Genomic DNA, 17,856 nt, shown 5'->3' with positions numbered 1-17,856 from the left:
TGCTGTCCTCTCCCGGCCGCCGCGGCTGCGAGAACCTCCAGCAGATGCAAGGAGCAGTCACTGCAAGGCAGTTTGTTGGCACAGTGATCTAGAAAGAAATAACAACAACAGTAATAATCAAAGAGCCAGTGTGAAAGAAAGAGAGCGAGAGACAGAGAGGAAGGAGGGTCTCACCTTCAGTTGCAAGTCTGGGTTGTTGCATTCTGCTGCTGCTGCTGCTGCTGCTGCTGCCCAGTTCTGCTGCTCCTCCTTGCAGCTGTGGTTGCTGCCAGCAGGTAAGGCTACCTCTTTTTTTTTTTTTTTAATTAATTAATTAATTTGTTTGTTTCGCTCGGGATTGCATCGCGTGTGATCCCTTCGGGGCACGCGCTCAGGAATTCATGCATGATTGATAAAGTGGAGAAGCCTCCTGCATCGTCAGGGGCTGAGCCAGGCTCTCTCTCCACCGACCCGGCACCTGAATTAGGAGCAGCTGCGTGGCTTGGCTTTGGGAAACTTCGGTAAGTTCTAAACAAGTCACTAGTCTGCAGAGCAAGAGGTTGAATGAAAAGGGGAGGGGAAGAAGTGTTTTGAGCACTGAGGTACCGTACTTACCGTACTTTCACATTCCCAGCAAAAAAAAAAAAAAATGACTAGTTATTGGCAACTAGTGATTTGCAAGTCGGTTGATTGCTATCTATTCTTTGCAGAAAAGAAATGCTTGCTTTCCCAAAGCTTCTGAAAATGCCAGTCTCAAGGGATTTTCTTTTCTTTCTTCTCTTTTTTTTTTTTTTTGCCAAAATGCAACTAACTATATCACGGTCCATCTTCAGTGATTTTTTTAAGATGAACATATTTTCATACTTTATTTTGAAAATTACAGCTGCAAAAAAAAAATGTTTCTCAGAGTACAAGATTCTGAATTTCCGATCACAAAACTAATTTGGGGCAAGTGGAAGAGATACAGATTACGGCGAGGCTGTGGGTTATATAATATGCATTTCAAAATTATTTTAAGGGCATTTTTCACTTGGTGGTACATTAGCAAACTATGATCCATTCCCAGTATAGGACGTGACAGCATTACATGTTTCAGAGACCTTCAGCGTTTTATAAATGCTTTCTCCTTTCTAAACATCAGTATTTGTTTCTTCCTACCTTGGAAACACAGAAGCTTCAGAATCTCTGTAGTTCAGAAAGCCTGATGTCTCATAGACATATTTCTCTATACTCTCTGGAGAGGGCACTGGCATACTTTTGGCTGATCCGGTGACCGTTTCAGGAGTCTCAATTTCTCGTGAACTATTTTGAACCTCATTCAAAAACTGTACAGCTAGAGAATCACCTTATAATCCGAAGGGTGGGGTAGAGTAGGCTCCAGAAATATGTTTACAGTTTTAAAGTGTTTTAAAACCCTAACCATGACAAACAGATAATGATTGTTCTCTCGTGATTGATCCTTGTAGCACTCTCGATTAATTTTAAGACCTCGAAGATACTATCCATCTCAGAGCTGTACAGAATTATTAAAACACTATCCTATGCCATTGTTTTTCAAGCATCTCAAGCATTTCGAAAACAATGCCAAGTTGTGTCTTAATTGTTATTTCCAGAAATAAATTCAACCGAGTAGATTTTTCTCTGATATTACCTCATTTTCGTCTTAAGATCTCTTCTGAATTGAAAGACAGATGGTTTCTCTTTCCAACCCATAAGCAGTTGATTGATGAATTCTTTTGGAATGCTGGAGATCAGATCACTCACAATGAGACACTTTCACTTAACTAATCTAACTAATGGTCACAACAAGCTTGTTCAGGAAGGAATTCTAGGGATGTTCCCTCCACTTGCTCTATGCACAGCTGGGTTAAATGGCAGTTTCCTTTCAACTTGGAAATTCCATTTCAAAACATGTTTTCCCTATATTAAGTCCTCTTAAACACGAAAATCTAAGTTGAATCCTGCCATTCCTCAATCCCTTCCACATTAAATTCTATTTTCTTTTCTGTCAATCCTACTTTCCGAATTCTTCTGCTGTGTATCAATTTCAAGCAGTAGGGGGGAAGTTTTCAAGTCAAAAATGCCTAACCCTCCCCCACAGCCCATATACACACACTCCCTTTTTATTGCAGGAACTCATTTCTCACACTGATCTGCTTAGTCAGAAATTTGATTACTTCAGATTATTTCTGCAAAAAAGAAAAGAGTACTGGAATATTAAGGTAATGAGAGTCATTTTTTATAACATGTGGGATGATACTTAGTAAGTTCTTAGCACAGGAAAGCCTATGCTTAGTTTCTGGGGGGGGAAATTTTCTATTAAAGCTTCATGTGATGTACTCAGACTTTAGTATAACTCCGTTGTTTAACAGTGGGGCCCAAAAGTGATCTCCTTAGATTGAATACTTTTTACAGCTGGTATTTTGGCAGGATGTATCTCCTAATAGCTGGTGATATTTCTTGAAATCAATCAATCTTTTATCATTTTGTGGCTGATAAGAGTATCTGTCACACCTACTTCTTAAAATACATTGTGCTGAACATAAAATCACTCTTATCTATGAAACAGGACTGCAAATAGTCTGCTTAAACTGTTCTTAGATGAATATGAAGTATTACTGTGTTTTCACACCTGCACATTTAGATGTCATATCATTAAATTTGTTTAACAAATGTGGAAGGGTGATAAAGAGAGATGTTTCTTATAAAACATGAGCTATATCTTCAGGTTAAAATATCAAATATGAGGGTTTGTATAATGAAATGTCCTAATAGATTCTGTTATAAATGCTTCTTATACTGCCAATGGAGAAGTCTGATTACAGATGTCTGATTTAAGGTAGATGTCATTGCTTAATATTTTAACACATTATAAAAACCTTGGTTTATGCCCCCTGCCAGTATATCAGCATTACCGTATCGATATAAAACACTTTTCTCAAAATATGACTCTGATCCTCAGTCCTATTTTTACTTCAATATAAGTAGAAATGATTTTGTCCTGGTTTTAACAGGTATTAACTTTACTTCATTATAATTAGGCTAAAATTAATGAGAAACAATAAAGTAAACTTAATTATTAAATGTGGTAAAAATGAATTGTACTTATTTTTTTTTCAGTAATGATAATTGAACTTTTTCACAGCTTTTAAAAACATTTCAACTCTGGATTTAAGACAATTACATTTTATAAAGTATTTTGCTAAAAGGGTGATATATCATCACTAAATTTTTAAAGGCAAACATATGTAAATAATACTCTGCACTGAATATCAACATTGGTAACTCAAAGTTGTTTTTAAATATGCATGAAAAGTTTAATACTTTAAGAAATGTTAAAAGGAGTAACAGTTTTAGAGACTGAAAGTTGTGGCTATTAAAAATGAGTGGCAAAAGAACTTAACACATTACTCTATATTTCATGTACTACTGGATAAATTTTCAAAGAATGCATTGATTCAGTTGCTGTCATGTAATACTATTCCTATATAAAACAAATCTGTATTTTTAAATAAAATATTAGACTTGGTTATTTTTATAAATTCAGTTTCATTCAGATTTTGTATCCTTCAGTCATATGGTAGTCCTTGTGTTTAAGTGTCAAGTTAAGTCTTGGTGTTGGAAAGAAAAGTACAGCATCTAGGGAGCTTGCCTTGCATGCAGCCGACCTGAGTTTGTCCCAGAAACATGGTATGATTCCCTGAGTGTTCCAGGATTCAACACCCCTGAATGAAGAGCCAGCAGTGCATATCAGTAGTACCAACTGCTGTAACAACAACAACGACAACAACGAAAACAATAATTAATTACTTAATCTTCTGAACTTCTGTATCCTTCAAGTCTTCCTTTTCTGAAGGGTTATACATACTTTCTCTAATCTGGGCTTTATCTGCCATTACCCCAGAAATGAATTCATGTTTCCTTTAAGGGATATTTTATTTGAACAGTGTAAAATTTTTCATAAATGTTGTGAATCATATGCATATATGTGTGAGTAGTCTAGTGAAGGAGTTGAGGTCCACATTTGTGAAAACATTAACTAAAATTAAACAGAAGACCTCGCAATTAAGCTCCTATATCTGTATGTTCAAATTATTAAAAAAAGATACATATTTATTTCCAAGTACTCAAGATGGTAAACATTAGAACATAGGTTGCAAATATAGTAGGATTCTACTGAAAAATATAATTGATGTGCCTGAGAGAGAGGACAGCAGATAAAACATCCATGTGCACAGCCAAACAGGGTCAAGCCCTGGTACCCACATACAGTACGCAAAGTAACCACAAGGAGTTATCCCTAAGTGCAGACACAGGGATAAACCCCACATTCTGTTGCTTATAGTCCTAAATATATATATATATATACACATATATGTGTATAAATATATAAACATAAAGAATATTATTGATAATATCTAAGTTTCTTATGAAGTACAATCATCTTTGCTACAAAACAGTTCTTACATATAAGTAATGTTTCTATTCATATAGATATGAAAATTCTGATTCTCTGCATGAGGATGTGGAAAATTCAAATATTGAGAGGCAGATAATGGTTGACAATCAAGTTACTTTTCTTTTGAGATTTTGCTTCCCTTCATGAAATTCTCTAATATAACTGTCAAATCTTTCTTTTTTTGAAACTCCCTCTATTACAATAATTCTAAGTATAAGGATTAACTAATACCAGAGTTAAAACATGTGGTAGCAAAGAGTTATTATATAACAGAATTTACTTGTGTTTTGAGATAGAAGTAGGCCTCAGGTCACATATCAAAAGAAGAAAAACACTTTTTTTGACAAGAGCATTTTTAGTAAACATATGGATGTTTCTGGTATTTTAAGGCATCAGCGAAGCAGACTGTTATGAAACTTTAATTACTATATTTTTAAAAAGATTTGAAAGTCAATAAATTAGTTTAATGGAGGTAGCTAGAGAAATTCTACAAGTCAAGGAGGGACTTTCCTTCTTCCTTGAAGTGAGCCTGTGAATAGTCAACATGGAAATCATTATAAAAAAAAGAATAGAAAATTAGTGATGAATCAAGGTTACATAGCAGAAAATAATATGATTTCCAGGGCTTAGGTGATAGGTACAATCAGAAAATATCATTAATTTTAATAACAATAGTGAAACAGTGTTCAAAAGTCAAATATCAATTTTAGCTGCCATTCAATAATTTATTAAAATAATATCTTGAATGCCAAGAAGAATTGTTAAAAAAATAATCAACTGAAATGTGATGCTAATTAATTTATCCAAAGTAATACTTTCAAATGTGATTGAAAGAGATCCAAATGCTTGCTAACTGTTGAGGACTAGAAGAAATTAACATTAATAGTCTCCATTCTCCCGATGGGGGAAAAAGTTGTTGTGCTATCATTAGCACTAAATCGTATTACACATTGAAAACTATTTCTAGGAAAGAACATAACAGCGCTTGAAGTAGAAAACAATAAACTGTATATCAAAAAAGACATGTAGCCCTACAACCTTGTAAGTAGGTATTTATTTACAGGAGGAATTCCCCCCTACTCCAAAGAATGCTATTTAATGAAGATTTCAAAGCAGGATTTTATTAAAACCTTAGTTTAACTTAATTACTAAGAATAGAATAGTGAGATGAAATAATAAAAATAATTTATTTCAATTATTTTGTCAATATATTCGTTTAGGCAACAATGAAAAGTCTGGAATAATATTTTTGAAATAAAAGTATCTCACAGTGAGACATCTAATTGTCTTTGCTACTGTCTGCTATTTGCCTTAACTTGTCTTGCATATGAAGATTGTCACAATAAGATTCTAACATAGGAGGAAGTCTTGTGTTAGAATGGCAGTTGTACTCAGAATTATGACATGTCAAGTAATTCAGCATATACCACAAATTCCTGCGTATGCTAGTATATAGCATAATATTTTATCATTCATACTTAAAACATATGTTTTACCTAGTACAGTCAGATATTAGCATATTGATTCCATTTATTTGGAAAATAATATATATATGATATTGAACAATAGTGCTGATGGAAATTAAAACATATGACATGTAAACTGCTACATATAGCAGTATTGTGATACAGGTATTTTGAAAAGTCATACGTGTTCAAACTTCAAAAGTATAAGCGTGACCAAAATGCATGATTATGGGATTATGTCCATACTATACATGAGAATTTGTTTGTTTGTTTGTTTTGAGGCAGTACTCATCAAAATACAAAGAGACAGTTCAAAATTCCAGTACTCAGACATTATAATTACCAGGTTCCCAGATCATATTATATTCTACAGAAGTGCGCACGCGTTTGTGTGTGTGTGTGTGTGTGTGTGTTTCTGTGTTCCTTCTATTGTTTTCTAATATCACTCGTTTTCAACTTGCTGTTTTAAAACTTTATTTTTGGTGTGATATGTGTGTGTACAGGGGGAGCCAAGATGTCTGTCTTCTAACTTATATAAGTAGCAGAATAACCTGGAACCCATTTATATCCATCTTTCCCAAGAGATAATTCTATCAGTATACATGGGTGTATACTGAGAGAATTATCATGTGTACTGCACCCATGTATACCGATAGAATTATCAGAGGGGAAGAGGGGCACACCTGGTCATGTTCAGGGATTACTCCTTCTAGCTCTGAAATCAGGGATCAACCCTAGAGGTGCTGGCCTGGGATCATAAGGATGCCAGGGATCAAACGCTGGTCAGCTGAATGCAATGCAGGCAGTCAATCCATTGTCCTAGCTCTCCAGTCCCTATAAATGTCTTCTGCATGCATGTGTCATTCAGAGTTGATGTCACTCCTCAATCTTTATGCTGTAATTGAGAGTTCTGGTGTCAGAAATGCCTAATTGGCATTTCCACTTGTCCACTTATCTAACTTGTCTACTTACGTTAGTCTGCTCAGGCTGCCAGAAAGAACTGTCACAGACTGGAATTACTTAACCAACAGATGTTTATTTATTGTTCGATCACGGTCACGACCATCCTGTTATTCGTCGATTGCCTAGAGCAGGCCCCAGTAATGTCTCCTTGGTCCTAGCCCTGAGATTTTCAAAAAAGTGCCACATTCAAGGCTCTTTCAGAGTTAGGAGAATGAGACCCATCATTGTTACTGGTATTTGGCATATTGGGTAGGCCCCGGGGAATTTGCCAGACTCTGCCGTGTGGGCAGGTTACATTCAGTAGCCTGCCAGTTTGTCCAAAGTAGGAATGAGATGATAAGATGTCACGCGGGCGCGTGTGCTTCCGGAAGCTGGGTTTTATAGTCTCTGAGTCTTGGCCATTGATGGGATTACACTGCACCAGGGTGTTTATTGTTACAAGTCTGTAAAGTTGTTTACAAGTTCTAGAAGCTGAGAAGTTCAAGATTAAGGTGCTATCTGATATACCTTCTGGTGAGTGTGTGTGTCCTATTCTGTAAATATCTATCTACTAGCAGCATACCATTAACTACTTCTAGGTACTAATACAAAGAGCACAGGTCCTTGCTGATGTATTTTTGGGGGGAGTGGGTTGGGTGGAAGTATTGTGTGGTGAGGTCGAGCAGGAATTAAACTATACCCAGTATGCTATGGGTTACTCTTGGCTTTGTTCTTAGGGTTCATCCACTGTGGGCATTGGACTGTGGGCACATGCAAGACAGCACCAGAACTCTCTGCTACTTCATTGCAGTCCTTTCCCTACTTCAGGTCATGATGCCTGTCATGAGGACCCTATCTTTACTAATTCATCTAAGTCCGTTAGCTTCCAAAGACTCCCTTTTCCAAATACCATCTCCTTGGAGATTTGAAATTCAACAAATATGGTCCCTGAATCAAGGGATTTATAAATCCGGGGTATAGAAACACTTTCATATTTTATTGAATCACTGTGAGATACAGTTACAAAGTTCCATGACTGAGTTTCAGTCATACAATTTTCAGTCATACAATTTTCCAACATTGATCCCTCCACCCTTGAATATTTCCTGCCATCAATATCACCCATGTGACCCTACTGCCACCCCTTACTCCCCCTCTTTGACAGGTTGTCGTCGTTGTCGTCTTCTTCTTCTTCTTCTTCTTCTTCTTCTTCTTCTTCTTCTTCTTCTTCTTCTTCTTCTTCTTCTTCTTCTTCTTCTTCTTCTTCTTCCTTCTTCTTCCTTCTCCTCCTCCTCCTCCTCTCCCCCTCCTCCTTCCTTCTTTCTCCTTCCTTCTTTCTCCTTCCTTCTTCTTCCTTCTCCTCCTCCTCCTCCTCTCCCCCTCCTCCTTCCTTCTTTCTCCTTCCTTCTTTCTCCTTCCTTCTCCTTCCTTCTCCTTCTCTTCTCCTTCCTGCTCTTCTCCTTCCTTCTCTTCTCCTTCCTTCTCTTCTCCTTCCTTCTCCTTCCTCCTCCTCCTCCTCCTCCTCCTCCTCCTCCTCCTCCTCTTTCTCCTCCTCCTCTCTCCTCCTCTCCCCTCCTCTCTCCTCCTCCTCCTCTTCCTCCTCCTCCTTTTTCTTCTTCTCTCTACCACCCTCCTTCCCCCCCTTGCTCTCACCCTCCCCTCTTTTTTTGGGCATTATGGTGTGCAGTACAGATTATTTTTTAAAAAAATACTTGTTCAACTTTGCTCACCAAAACTTGAATATATCAATTTTTCTTACTTCAATCTTAGCAGGGCTGGGGCAATAGCACAGTGTGTAGGGCATTTACCTTGCAGGCAGCCAACATGGCCAACCCGAGTTCGAGTCCTCCCCCACACTGGGTGAGCCTGGCAAGCTACCGAGAGTATCTCGCCCACATGGTAAAGCCTGGCAAGCTACCCGTGATGTATTCGATATGCCAAACACAGTAACAAGTCTCACAATGTTTCTGGGCCTGCTCGAGCAAAGCAATGAACAATGAGAGGACAGTGACAGTGACAATCTTAGCAAATTATGATTATTCATTTAATATATTAAGAACATAGAGTTTGGGCTGGAGAGATAATACAAGGGATAAGTCCTAATTTTATCCTTGTTACAGCATATGGTCCCCTGAGCATCACAGGAGTGGTGATTTCTGAACAGAGAGCCACATGTACGTTCTGAGCACCACTAGATCTGACCCAGGCCACACTGTGAAGAGGAGAGTGTCAACGGAGAACTTATTTTTAATCTCCACTTCACCTCCCCGCATTCAGTGTAGATGTTACATATATTGCCATTGTCGTATTATTGATTCACACTCTTTTACCTCCTCCCTAATTACTTTTGACCACTATGATGACAGCCTTTAAATTAGTCAGCCCATTCCTACTTTGATTCTTTTCCACCCTATTCATTGTACAGGGACATAATAAGCCCTCCAGCATCACGGCCAAAATACTTTCCATTTTTCAAAACTGAAAATTGATGCAGTGCCTCCAAGTTCTTTATCACTGTGTCAAATTCATACCTGCGACAAGATCTTTGCAGTTCCCAGCCGCCTTCTTTATTTCAGGTAGATCTTAGCTTAAGTATCCTTTTCTCACAGCTACAATCACCAACCACTATTAATAGTGTTTTGTTATCTAGATGAATCATGATTATTTTCAATCGTTCCTTGTATTATTACCATTGATTATTTACCTCCTTACATGATATTGTGTTATTCTTTCTATTATCCCCAGCAAATGCAAATCCCATGATGGAATCCCATATAACTATTTGTTTGGTGAATGAATAAATTATGGAAGAATTGATACAAGCGCATTAATTCTCTCAAATATACACATGCATAGAAAAGGAATTTCAGTGATTTACATAATGGTATATTAAGAAAAGTTATTTTAGGGAAAAGAAGCCTTCTTGTGAATTATACGACTTTTATTAAAATAATGCATGCATATAACTTGTCCTCTAAGTATAATAATCATTAACTAGTTATATCATTTAATGAAATTCTCCAGTTATTATGATAAAGGGAATTAGAAGGATCCAATATTAATATCAGCCTCAAAAACATATTTTATAGTTAAGGCCGAGTAATTTGGAAGTGTGTTATCTATCTTTTCAACACAAGGTTCAAAACTCTCACTGCGTATAATGTCTCAGTTTCCCCATGGTGTCTACAATTAAAATAAACCTCCTAGGATACACTCAAAAGAAGAAAGAAGGCCTGTAAAGATTTGTCTTAATTGGCTCTGAGACTCAGTTTTGTTATCTGAGGAGAACAGAGAAGAATCACTATTAACACCTGGACTCATGTCTGCAAAGTCCAGAACTCCTAAAGTAACAATTAAATGGCTTAATCTTAAAACCCTCCAAGGTTTAATTCAGTAGCTCTCTTCAGAAGGGCATTACTAATTCTTCCTGAATTGCTGCTGCTGCTAACAGCATTGCCTTAATTTGAATAGTGTTCAAAATTCCATTGTCTCTAATGGAGTTAATTGCATTATGAGAGTCTGCCTTAGAGTGGAAACTTATTTCCTCTTGTGGAGTATCGCTATACAGCTCTTTATTTTCTTTTCAGTATGATACACATGCACATGTTTTGCGTGATAATGTTGCTGATGCAACTGTGCCCTATTTCAACCAAATTTTTGAATAATTGCCTTAAAAATATTTATATTCATCACTAAGCATGTGTGCTATGCAAATTGCTGACAATTTTGAATATATTCATGCCTTTTATCTAATAGACACTTCTTAACTCCTTTGAACATTAACAAATCTCCAAGATTTTAAATGGGCTGTGACCTCCTCATTGAGAGGGCTGCTTCAATAAAGGAAGGCACTCTTAGGTTAATGATGGATCGTGGAGCTGTTTGATTTGCAAGGAGTTCAGTTGTCCATTATTCCCTAACATTCATGTGGGTCATGTTATCACATCCAAAGAAGGAGTCAAGCCCCTCTGCTTGTTCCTGTAGATTTCCAAGTCATTAAGGAAATCTCACTGTGTAAATCCATCAAGCTTCCTGCCTGATAACTGCAGATATAGGAAGTTCCAGCCAAGGGTCAATGTCCTCACAAGAATATCAGCTGCTTATTAAGAATTTAACAGGGCACCTTGTTGAATTTAAAGACAATCTTTGTTTTGTGTTTGTTACTTTCTTTTTTTGATAACAATAGAAATCCCTCAGAGAGTTGGAACAATTAAACATCCTTAACATGATGAATCATTTTCCCTCCACTCTTGTTCTTTTGTGTATAGATACCTGTAAACATGCACACAGGATCACAGGATGACTAGAATGACTAGAAATTCTAGAATGGTGGATATTTGAATCCTTCCAGGTTAAGAAATATTATTTCATCAATATATATGAAGTATCAAGGAATTAAAAGATCTAGTTCATGATTCTAACCTGCGATTAAGAAATTTATACCTGCTTGCTGTCAATGTTTTTCAGTCATTTGAGGTATATAGTTTCACTAAGACTTGTTGAAAATTAAGTACACTTTATTTTTATATATTTGAGTGTTTTTCAAATTTGTGTGATATCCCTACATTTTTTATTTTTTGTGTGCTTATCTTTGTGCATACATGTACGCGTGTGTTAAAGCAAGTTCTCCAGTAAGATCCATTACACATAGCTAAATGTTTCCGATAAAAGGCAATAAACCCTTTTTGCATTAATTCTTCCTAAAAATAAAATACTTCAGCACTATAGAGAAAGCTATGAAATATGAATGACAGAAGGAAAACAACTTCATTTATTCTTGCTGCATGATTTATGGTATAGAGATGACAAGCTTGGGGGAGGTGAAGAATGGTGAGTACTTCTGTGTTTGATGCTAATTTTGCAGCACTACAGAAAAAGAAAGAATTGTGTCATATTCTGGATCTCTAAGTGAATTTATTTAAAGATGGTCCATTAGTTCATGTCACCATGGAGAACTAGTAAGTTATGAGTGTTTTTACAAAAAAAGATTTGGGAAATATTCCCAAGTATTGTGGATTCATAGAAAACTACCCTGAAAAATTATTACAGTTTGCTTCCTAGTCACTAAGCAATGATTTATAACTTCAACACAGAGCCAAGATATTTTCATTAACAGTTACTTAACCAATTTTGTAAATGCGTTTATTCTTCCATTCTTTAATGCCAAGGAAGTTTCAAACTCCATGCAAATAAGGAGATAATTTCAGGCAGAAACAGAGCAAATATTCTCTTTACAGAAACAAACGGAATGTGTATTTGAATTTCTCTGACCAATAAAAATAAAAGGAAGAGTCAGGCGCTAAACGTAAGAAGACCTGTTCTTAATCTTCCTTTGACTTCTTACTCCTTGTATAAAATGCATTAATAAACCACAACTACATTATTTTAATTATATAGAAATTACATGGATGGTTTTGATGACTAATTATAAAAATACCATGATCTTTTGTTATCTCTATGTCCTATCTTCCTTAAAATATTTTTTATAAATTTCTGTTACATAATAATATTTTATCAGGTCTGGAGAAATTGTACAGTGGGCAAGGCAATTGCTTGAGTGTGACCTACCAGGTACAATCCCCAAAATACCTGATCGTCCCTCAAGAGCTGCCATCACAACAAAGTAATCCCCGCAAAACAAATCAAATTGAAAACTATCATTTGCTGTAACTTGAATCAAATGAATGAAGTATGATAATAAAACTAGTCCACAGATGAAAAGAATAATGTGATCTCACATTCTAGATATAAAATAAAGATAACACAGATTCAGAAAAATGGTTAAGAGGCTACGGTGGCAAAGAGAATTTGTAAGAGGAACAGAGGTAAAATCTTCCTTTGTAAGAAGAATGGATCCTAGGCAGAAGTATGTCAAGAGAAGTGTTATAACATGGTAACTGTAGTTGATACTAATGTATCTTGTAGTTGAAAATTACTAAGACTTTTGAGAGTTTTCATCAGGAAAGAGGGGGAATGATGTTGGGTTAGTTAATCATTTCAGTTGAACTGGAATGTTCTCTTTATTTCAAGGACAGTCATTCAGCTTGTAATGTGCTATTATAGGTATGTCTTGCATTCCTGAGTTATCTTGTACCGTTGGCATTAAAAGCAGCAACAACAAAGGATGATTGGTAAATTCTCAATTCCTGGTTATTTATAAATGCTTAACTCATCTCTTCGACTATTCTCTGCTTCCATAGCGATGAATGACACTCAAATCCCTTGTGGAAAACTGGACCAGTCCATGGTTTTTTGGATAGTTCTGTGTTATGTGCTATATTATGTTATGCTTTCCTCTTGAGTTCTACACACGATCTTCACCCATGTGAAGAATAGAATCACACAATATCTACTCCCACATAATTGCACTTTGTTTTACAATGTGTATATATGCATGTGTATATATATGTATATATATATATAAGGTAAAGGTAAAGGCCCTCCCGTTGATCGTCGATTTGCTCGAGCGGGCCCAGTAACGTCTCTATTGGAGACTTTGTTGTTACTGTGTCTGGCATATCGAATACTCTCGGTAGCTTGCCGGGCTCTCCGAGAGAGGCGGAGGAATCGAACTCGGGTCGGCCATGTTGGCCGCTTGTATATATAAAATAACCACCTGCCATTTAAAATAAATTTGAGATTACTAATTTAGCATTACCACATTACCATTCTAGGTGATATGCTTACAGTTTGAAAGATGCCGTCTAGAGTTAACTTTTAATTCAAGAAATGGCTGAGTTTGGGAATCCATTATAGTTTCTGAAATATTATTTTTTATTTTTATCAAGTTGTTCACAATATTTGATTACATTTAATATTGAAACACCAATCCCACCACCATTACACCTTCCCACTACATTTCCATCCTGAACCCCAAATCTGCCCCCCTAAGCAGAACTGAAATAATTTATTTTGTATTGCTTATTATGAATAATCCACTAAAAATGAGACACAAAGTTTTCTTAGAGGAAAGTGTGTGAAGATTGTTGACTGTCACAGAGGAGCCATTAAGCCCTTCAATAAGAGATTAGTAACATGTTGTTAAAGGTTTAGACTTGTGTGCTTATATCTGTATCTGTACAAATATATTTCCCCCTAAAATTGTTTGCCTTCTTTTTGTTTGTTTGTTTTATTTTGTTTTTTGCTTTCTACTTTAAACCCCACCAAATATTGTGCACTACTCTTGGTATGTCAGTGGTGTAAAGTATGAGGTGTACAGGAATAAATTCATTCATGGTGAGGCCCATCCGAGAATGTGGAGAGCAGCTGTGAGCGTGGTGGCAGTTGAGTTCTTGAGGTTTTCAAGAACTCTGCAGGGTCTGAATCTATTGATGTCGGGAGGGGCCTCACCTGATGCCCTCCAGGTTGCCCCAAATAAAACAGCCTAGTGCAAGGTCTGGCAGCATGACAAGGGTGTATCATTCAGTACTCTTTTCTGAGAGATTTATATTGCATCTCTGGTTCATGGCCTTTGATGACATTATATAGCGTCAACAGCAGCTTGTTGGGGTGACTGCCAAGTTAACAGAGATAAGGGCAGATAGGGGAAGGTCAGCCATTTCCAGTTCCATTGAACCTGGAGTTTTCAATCACAAGTCCTGCATACCTGGGCTTTTCTGAAGCCCAGCACTAATGGGTGAGGCTTGTCCAAGGTGTATAAGGTGGCCATAAACATGGTGGCGGTTGAGTTCACATATGCTATTTTGAGGTGTTCTATTCTGTTCCCCAAATGTATGATTTGATATTTCATATATTAATCTGATATAATTTTTCCTAGCTGATGGCTATTAATTTCCTTGCTTTTATACAATATAAACATAGTTACATTTTCATACACAGGTATAAAATAAACTTTTTCCTAAGTGTATTTATTGACTATTTGATCCAGTTAATTTCTCTCTCCTTTGCACAATATTCTTTTAAAGTCCCCAGATTCCCACACACAATTTTTATTTTTTTGCCTTTGTCACTAAAGATCCCTTCTCCGTTTTATTTGCTGATTTCTTTACTTTTCTTTTAAAAAGCAGCTTTGGTTTCTCCTGTCTGTCTACACCCACACAGAGAGTGATCCAATCCAAGTTCATGGTTTCAAACACCATATGCTGACAACTCCCAAATATATAACTCCAACTCAGATCTCCCAAAATCTAATCTCTTGTACCCAACTGTCTTCTTGGCATAGGATCTAGTTAGACACCTAATAAACAGCTGAAATCCACATGTCCAAAATGATCTCTTGGTCTACAATCACAGATATCTTCTGTTCTCAGTTTTTACCATGCCAACTTAGGAACTTCGGATTTATATCACTCAAGCTAAAATTTTCACAGTCTCTAAGTCTTTTATAACGTATATTTAATCTGCCAGAAATACCTCTTGGGTCTATTTCAACTTAGGTGTAGAGTATCACCAATTCTCAGTAATTATACTCCTCTTACCATGATTCTAGAAGTAATAAATGCTACCTGACTACTGCAGTGGGTTCAGAGCGGATATATTTCTAACCTTCCAAACTATTGACTTTAGCAGCAAGGTTTTTCCATATGAACATATGCCATAGCAAGTCCCTCTTTTGTTCCAAACCAACTTTGATGATCAGACAAAATGCAAAGTATTATATTACCTGTGCCTCTGATTTATGATTTGTTCCTTATTTTGTCTCTTGCTTACTCTGCTTGCATAGCATTTCTCATTCCTTTCCTGGGATTTAAATACTATATTCCTACTATTAGTAGCCATTCCGAAACATGAGCTTGGATAACTACTTACAAATATCTTTGCTTGCATCTTTTTAATTTTATTTTTTCATCCAAACCAACAGTGCTCAGGGCTTCTAGCTCTGTTCTCAGGGATCACTCCTGGAGGAGTTTGGGGACAATATGGGGTGCCAAATGTTGAATATTGGGAAATTTGTAAGACAAGTACACTTCCCTCTACTGTAGTATATCTCTGGCCTAACATCTCTTCAACCATATTTTAGATTTTGATTCCTATTGTTTGTATCTTTGTGAAAATTGTAAAAGCTGTCAGTTAAATGGTCAAAAATAATAGGACCTGAGAAATGAGTTTCTAGTTTTTCAGTTTCTAGATCTGAGTTTACCAGAGTAGAAGGCAGAGGGTTGGGAGGGATTCTGAGACAATGGTTGAGGGAAGCAGATACTGGTGGAAGATGTAGTGATAGAATGATGTCTGCACAGAACTCTAAGATTAACTATTGTGAATCAGCGGGTTCAAATAAAGGATCATTTTAAGAATAATGACAAAACATTCTCAGTTAAAACTTATCTTCTATTTTATATTTTTATTTACAATATTATGGTTCTTTTCTTCATAATTTCTGCCACCTTTTCATACTGAAACATAAAGAGTTGGGTAGCAGGGATCTTCACATTTTGTGTGATGATGTATCACTGGAGATTAGAAATGTTTCTGACGACACAAACACAGTAAGTTCTTGACATATATTTGTAAATGCATTTCATTAATAAAAAAAAACTGGATTGCTCCATACCCACACGCTGTACTTTCTTTAGTTTTAGGGTCACACCCAACAGTGCTCAGGGGTATCACCTGACCTTCCACCCAGGAGTTACTTCTGCTTGGGAAAATACATGAAACACGGGATTAATCCTGAATTGGTTGTGTGGAAGTCAAGCACCCTGCATGCTGTACTATCTCTTGGGCCCCTGTTCTAATTTTTTAAGCGTCCGTGAATGTGTTTTATGATGAGCACTAATGATCTAGGATATTCTGGATGCAAGGGTGTTGGGGTAACAGCTGATGGTTCTCAAAGTCTATCCCTTGCTCTGTGATCTGGAGTGCTCAGGGGATTGTATGCTGTCCCAAAGATCAGAGCAGGATCTGCGTTGTGCATAGCAGGTACCTTTCCGTGCACTATCGCATGGCCCTTGCAATCTGTTGTTTCTTGGTCTGTTGTTGGTTGGATTTGGGGGATATCTCCATGAGTTCTCAGGACTTATTGCTGGATCGTTTTCTCAGGGGTCATGCTGGAAGGGGCTAGGGGACCATAGGCAGTGAAGGAGCTCAATCCAGATAGGCTTTGTGCAAGGCAAGTGCATTACTCTTTCTCTGCCCCCCCTTGTGTTTTTCAGTAACATGTAAGTCATTCTATGTATTTGTTTATAATAATAGAGATGTAGTTCAGTTTTACCACTGGGAAAAGAAACATTGGCAGTACTTAATTTCCCCTGCTTTGTTTGTGTGTGACTGTAATTTTGTGGTTTCAATTGCACTTGATGAATTGGAATCAGAGTTTTAACTTTATTGTTCTCAGAGTCAGTGATGGAGGATAAACACAGCCAACATTCTCTCTGCCTACTGCTCCTTTTTGCATCTAATATTCATGTAATTTGCCCTTTAAACCCTTAAGTGTTCTGTGCCTTATAAACCCTGTGAAATTGTGGGTATGCATGCACATAAGCAAACATATGTAAATAAGCGTCTGTGTGTTTATTATGAAGTTGACTCATGAAGTTTATAAGTTCCCAGAGGTATGTCTTTTCATGTGTAAATTAGGTATAGACCCACATAGTACACATCCTGAGAAAAAGATAAGAGTGAGAGACAGGATGAAAATGTGGTGATGTTTATGAAGTATAAAAGTTAAGCCCATTTATATTAATTGGATTTACTCTTTAACCTAACTTTCAAACCATTGTCACATAAGAATCCATGGTATACTAAGAGAACCAGAAAACTTCTCTAGTTTTCTTTGCAAATCTGATTATTTTCATATACTAAATAAATACGAGCTTTTAACACAAATGAATAAGTAGTTATCTAAAAGGCTATAATAAAAAATACAAAATATCTATTACCTGTATATAAATACCTGCCTAACTAATTATCTTAATCTGTCTGGGCTGTTTCAAAAAGTCACTAAGGGCTGGAGAGACTATAGAGTTGGCAAGGTGCTTGCTTGCACGCATCTGAGCTGGGATTGAATCTTGGCACCTCATAATGGTCCATGGGACCCCACCAGGAGTGATC

The 17,856-nt window shown here is 36.7% G+C and overlaps 1 long non-coding RNA gene across 1 annotated transcript in view; it reads left to right on the top strand.

The window, feature by feature from the left end:
* The first annotated feature begins 218 nt into the window (after positions 1–218).
* LOC130018151 (uncharacterized) overlaps positions 219–17,856 on the top strand; it is a 636,014-nt gene continuing 618,376 nt past the window's right edge. Inside the window, exon 1 of the long non-coding RNA XR_008791486.1 lies at positions 219–275. This is a non-coding gene — a long non-coding RNA (uncharacterized LOC130018151). The remainder of the gene's footprint in view (positions 276–17,856) is intronic.

Source organism: Sorex fumeus, unplaced genomic scaffold, assembly GCF_029834395.1.
Source record: "Sorex fumeus unplaced genomic scaffold, SorFum_2.1 ptg000240l, whole genome shotgun sequence".
Taxonomy (NCBI): Eukaryota; Metazoa; Chordata; class Mammalia; order Eulipotyphla; family Soricidae; genus Sorex; species Sorex fumeus.
This window is presented reverse-complemented; position numbering and strand designations above follow the sequence as displayed.